The 6,101-nt window shown below is 44.9% G+C and overlaps 1 pseudogene across 1 annotated transcript; it reads right to left on the reverse strand.

Moving 5' to 3' along the window:
• Positions 1-318: 318 nt before the first annotated feature.
• LOC147896663 (kihadalactone A synthase LFS-like) lies at positions 319-4,551 on the reverse strand (annotated as a pseudogene). The gene is made up of 11 exons (XR_015541760.1): positions 4,305-4,551; positions 3,796-3,989; positions 2,991-3,085; positions 2,505-2,560; positions 2,280-2,415; positions 2,096-2,196; positions 1,950-2,006; positions 1,803-1,859; positions 1,573-1,625; positions 1,416-1,487; positions 319-1,131 (listed from the first exon to the last, which is right to left on the reverse strand). The product of XR_015541760.1 is annotated as a kihadalactone A synthase LFS-like (transcript).
• Between the last annotated feature and the right edge of the window lie 1,550 nt (positions 4,552-6,101).

Raw genomic sequence — 6,101 nt, forward strand, 5'->3', positions numbered from 1 at the left:
TTTACAAATATTCCTTCTCTACTAACATGTTAATGAATATTGCTTTTCTACTAACAATTTCCATAACCAATAAATATATGCTCAAGAAATTTCTTTTTTTTTTCACTATTGAGGCTTGCCACATAATGACATGTTTACAAATATTGCTTTTATACTAACAATAACATCGCTTTTAAGATGTTGGCACACTTGACAAATTAAGCCAGTGTCGACAAAGGACATCTAGTTGTAATGCAGATGCAAAATGTTTAAATACTTCCAAAGTTTAATTTGCAAGACCACCACACAAGCAACATTACCTGATGTCCAACAAATAAATCCCTTGGAACATATAATGTCACTTTTATCGTTGCTCTTGTTTGCATAATCATGTTTCATATCACATGACTAGCTAATACATAAGTGTGGCAATTGAAGGTTTTAGAACCCACATATATACCTTAGCACCACCATGATAGCAATATCGTGTTTATGATATTGTTACAATATTGTTAAGCATATTCAATGTTATATGAAATTAGGATGCAATATCCTTGAACTAAGTTTATTCAACCATGAAAGTAGCTTATTGTAGATGATGACTATTTGCTCAACTATGAACGTGTTAGTGCTTCAAGCATGAAAATGCTATATCATTATTCACAGGAACATACACCGAACGTCAGGTCTCTAGATATATTTGAAAAATGTTTATTTACCTAGACCAAAAAAGGTTCTATAATAATACTTCTCTCTTCACGTATGGCCTGCACTTGCTTTACTTCTATGTAGGGCTGCACAATATTACAAACATCCCAATCATGGAGCTGGGTAGTTGGCCAATCCCTCGCACTGCCCCAGGTCAATCTGCAACACCTTTCGGTGTCAATACTCCAGTTGCACGTTCGGCATCGGCCATGCCTCTTGATTTGGAGATTGGTCTAGTTTAGAATCTTCTTGGTTGTCTTTGTAAGGAGAGTTTACGACGTCTGTTTCTCTACTTGAAAATTTTCTCTGTAAAAATGGGACTCCTTGCTTTGAATGGCATCTGTACAAAATGGTTGCAGCTTTTAAACATGCCTTTAACTTAAGCCCTTGTAGCTTAGTTTGTACCTTTCTATAAGGTAATGACCGCTTGTTATTGGAGGAAACCTGCACCGACAAGAATGTATCGAGTTTACGACATTGAACCTCATGAATAGGGAGGCTTGGAACGATTGAAAACATCCGACGAGACTGTTCCCATCTCGAAGCCGTGAAAACACAGCGCATGAGACAACTTACCTCCCTGATGTTTATATGGTAAATCTAGACTAACAAATCACGTAACTTAAGGGGGTGGAAGGGCACAAAGAGAGAGAGAGAGAGAGAGAGGGGGGGGGGGGGGCGGGGGCGAGGGACTTGTACATTCAACCCGAGAGAGAGGGAGGTTCAACCTTGCAGGATTTCTTCTGAGCAGCATGCCGGGAGACACTCCACTAAACAATCGAAATTTGGATCCAAAAAAATGCTACCTGCACATCAAAGGCCACAGTTTGAATTCCAACTTCCCCCTGATTCATGGGTGAAGGAAGTTAAATATCGAAGTCGATGAGCTCACCGAATATCTTTCCTCCCCCGTGAGAATGACTCTGTGTAGGGTCGACCTGTAATGAATATGGGACAGATGAGACCCTTCATCTAGCTTTCCATTTCCAACCATTTGAGGTACTACCAGACTTTTAAAATTCATTTCGATGCAAAGTAGTGTGTCTGTGCATACAAGTGATGCCAAAAGACGTGCCATGTAAAGCACTATCTGTGACAAGGCCATTTGCACACACCTAAATAAGCCGTTGCTCCACCGTTCAAGCATATCACCCAGATTGACGATGAATGCCCTGCTTCCAAAAGTTTAACAATGAGAATAAGCAGCAGGCAAAACGAAGATTGTTTAGGAGGACAACTGATTGAGAGGAAAGCAACCTCACCCTTTCACAGGGACAACGTCCTCCAAACCTGAGGGACGGCATCCTGTTCTTACAAATCTGCACTCGCTCTCCAAAATGTCAGTTGTATGTGCAAAATATCAATAGTACCGGCAATACATCACATTAGGAGTTGGGTGTAGTCTCACCTGAAGACCGGGCACACCATCGGTTGCGAGTAGTGTAATCATACCATAGTCCGAATGAGCCCCAGCGCCATATATTCCTTGTTCCGGTATAGAGACCTCCGCTGCATTAATGAGCAAACCTGCGTCATTGACCATCCAACAATTTGGGTCGCAAAAGCTCGCATATAGCTTTCAAGCGCGTTACCTGAATAATGGAGGAGGCGGATGTAAGCCATTGGCGAATCCATTAACCCAGGCTTCTCAAAGAACGTCATATCCAAGTTGAGAGCCAAGGCTAATAACCTGGTGATTCTTCTCCCTACCATCCCTGCAGAAAGATACTGATTATAAGGGCTAAGGCTAGTTACCTTTTCTTTAATAACACCACACTCTCAAGATATCGCCGCGAACACAAGCCAGTTATCTGCACTCACAAGGCCTGCTGGTGATATTTTTCCATTGTCTCCCTCCATCCCGGCAATAAATCTGAACTTCCCTGATCGGCAAGGTCAAAGGCTTTCTTCAGAAGGGGTCGGTAACGGGTATTTTTTGAAGTGCAGGTTTCATAACCGAATCTACAGAAGAAAATTTGACAAGCATAAAGGCATTCAAGACGATTCTACATTGGCTTGAATAGACGTCACAGCCCACAAGGTAGACAGGGACCAAATGAAGAATAAAGGCATTCAAGACGATTCTACCATTGGCTTGAATAGACGTCACAGCCCAGAAGGTAGACATGGACCAAATGAAGAAAGGTAAACCACTAGTGCTACCGGACGCGAGACAGCCATTACACGTGGAATAGAACACGAATGATATGCCGCGAAAGCAAACGAGCCAGAAGTGGCAGTTTCCAATCACAGGAGCGAAGTTCTCGATCTTGAATTAGTAGGGAAAGACAAAAATACGCTACCTGAAGAGGGCCACTGATTAGGTCCGTGGAAAGGCTTCGCAGACCAAACTTCACTTTCAGGCAATTCTGGCCCTATATAAAACCCTCTTTGCAGTCTCCTGTTATAGACACCCACCATCGCTGAAATTAGGAAACTGGAGTCGCACCGATGGAACCTAAAATACTGCCCAAGTAATTTCTGCGTACGACCGGAAGCTACAGGAATGACAAAAGAGCATAGTACAGAATTTGCGCAACGGAAGACTTAAAACCATTTTTATGACTAATGGAATCATTCGATCTGAAGGATGAAATCCGTCGAATGCTAGAAAGAATATGGAACCCTCTTAAAATCTCGTTTTAATTAAACATGTACTGTCCAAGATCCAGTGAATGCTCGTAGAAATTTGTAGTCTAAGACTACGATTTATGTGTGCACTCAATATCATTTGCGTCGATCGTTAAAAGGTTATTCGATAGCACTAGCACGGTTGGGGAGTTGACACAGACAAAAAGGTTGTGAGCTTCCAATAAAAATTAAAACGATGCAATTTCTAGAACGAATATTTGAAATCAGCCAAAGGTTATATATAGTCCTTCGTTTGCTAGCCTCTGGTGACACTGTCACGCAGATACTTAAATACCCAAAAGCCTGATAATCGAAATGACGAATTACGACGATCACACCCAGACCGAACCACTTTCAACTTAAGAATTGTTTTATTCAGAAGAGCAAACCGTGGAACGTTCTTATCGGAGAACATAGTCCTAGACATGCTTGAGAAAGAAAGAACGCCAAAAATGAGAAGCAAATGCAATAGTGCACGGACCTCTCTTCTGTCTAGCAGGGTCAAGCGTTTCGTCCCCAAATGGAGTGTAGCCTCTATTCATCTTGTTTCGAAAGACCGTCATTTTCTCGTCGTTGGATAGAGAGAAAATTTCCTGCTTTGCTTGAAGAGCTCGTCCAATTGATCCACATCCATGATTGACAACATAAAAGAAGCCGGACTCCACGCATGCCTAAAGACCACAGCAACGGATGCAACGAGGGTTAACAAGGAATTTTAGACCTCGAGAGAATTCGAATACAGATATCTTGATAATAGCGAGAGGTCGATTCAAAAGTGAACGATACAGTGGGAGCGAAGTGAGAGGGAGAGCTGTAGCTGGAGGGATAGGATGAGGGATAAGGGGGGGAGAAAGATGAGGGTGGCAATAATGGGGGGGGGTTGATGATTGGAAGGGAGGAAGAGAGGTGGAGAAAAGGCGGGGAGGTAGTGGATGAAGGTGAAATTGGGGGGGGGGGGGGGTGATGGAAGGGGGGGTAGAATTTACCTGGCGGAGCAGGGAGGCAGAGAGGGGGAGGATCGTTGCATGAGAGGTCGAGACAAGCAAGGGAGGGGCCAGGGGAATCTGGGGGGATGGGCATGGTGGAGTAGAAAGGGAGGAGAAGAAGGGAGGAGCTGAGGAGGAAAGCTTGAGGAGGAGGAGCAGCTCAGGAGGACGAAGCTTGAGAGAAGGCAGCAGGAATCGAAGCCAGGTGATTGTAGTAGACGTAGAAACTTTGCTCTACTCCAAAGTTCAAGACAACAAAGTAGACGAAAAAACACTTCCCAACTCCGGTTTATAAATAATCACACCAAAAAAAAACCAAAATACCCGACTCGCAACCGACACCCTGGTTTCGTTAACTACCCCCGGGTGCTTTTGACCCCAACCGCCACGTCCTGTCGGGGACCGCCTCCACGTCAGCTCGTGTTTAAGATGCGTTTCGGTCTTTTCATGCCCAGGTAGTAGATCCGGGGAAGATCTGCGCCTTACAAAAAAATGGACGCCGGTCGCTGTACAAGCCCAGGTCTACCTATTATAATCCGCCGCGTGGCCCGTCCGTCATGGCGATAGCCATGATGATATAAATAATATGATGATGATGATGATGATGATGAGAAAGGTCGCCCGGTGATCTCTTCCATTGATGTACGTCTTTTGTAAGTTGTGGCGTGCGACGCCCGCCATGCACGTCATCCCCGGCCACCGCTGCTGCACGTGAGCCACCGCATCTCTTGGGGCGCCGCTGCTTTTTTTTTTTGAAAAAGAAGATTATTATTGATTGCAATGCAATTCATGCATCATAGTGCGTGCTTTGGCCATTTCTTGAGCATTTGCCCGGACTCCACGAGGCCAAGGCTCTCACTCAGGTTGCATAGTACTCCATTCCCATACACCTAGTGGCGGGAATGTGAGGGTGGCCTTTGAGGCCACGGTCCATCGGGCACGCCCATGCTGCTATTCCTCAACAATCGTTGGTTTAACTGCTATTGCTCATCAGCTTCTACTGCTTCTCACCACCTGCTACTACACACCAAATTCCACTGCATCAAAACGAAGCTAACGTCCAACGCCAGGGGCCACTAGCGTCGAGCCAAGAATGTGTGGAGACAGCCTCGAAAGTGGAGATCACATGTTTCATTTTCATTTCAAGGGTTGCATGCCGAAAGGTATCGCAATCACATGCTCAGGTGAGGTTGAAGGGCTCATCGTGTCAGCTTTTCACTAGTTGTTGAATCCTTGCCTCCCCTTACTTGCCAATTGGAAGTGTCAGACAAGGTTTGGCCTTCCGATTGCCAGCCGTTTGCCACGTTAGCTCAAGTTATTGGAAGGACTTGCTCAAAAAATGGCCAAATCCCGCATGACTAGCTGCACAGCAAGCTCCTCCATGACTAGAGCTCCTCCATGGAACCGAGATCTGTGCCATAATGCTGCTGGAAGGGCTTGCTCAAAAAATGGCCAAGTCCTGCATGATTAGCTGCACAACAAGCCCCTCCATGGAACCTAGATCTGTGCCATAATGTTGTTGGAAGGGCTTGCTCAAAATCCTGCACGATTGGCTGGACGACTATTACGAGCAACCCTCCCCAACAAATTCTAGATCTCCACCTTGTAGCTAGATGTCAGGTTTTTCCACGAGGACTTGTAAAAAGGATAAAAAGACTTTGGAACTCTAGTACCTGGGTGGGTTAGGCTCCATTCGAGCAAGGAGCATTGCAAATCCAACCCAAAAAATACCCAAAAACAACAAGGACAGGCAATCTAGGCATCGTCCATTCCAACCAAAAGCATGTATCTCCGCCC

The sequence above is a fragment of the Dipteris shenzhenensis genome, chromosome 11 (genome assembly GCF_047967505.1).
Source record: "Dipteris shenzhenensis isolate YYH24624 ecotype China chromosome 11, Dip_SZ_1.0, whole genome shotgun sequence".
NCBI lineage: Eukaryota > Viridiplantae > Streptophyta > Polypodiopsida > Gleicheniales > Dipteridaceae > Dipteris > Dipteris shenzhenensis.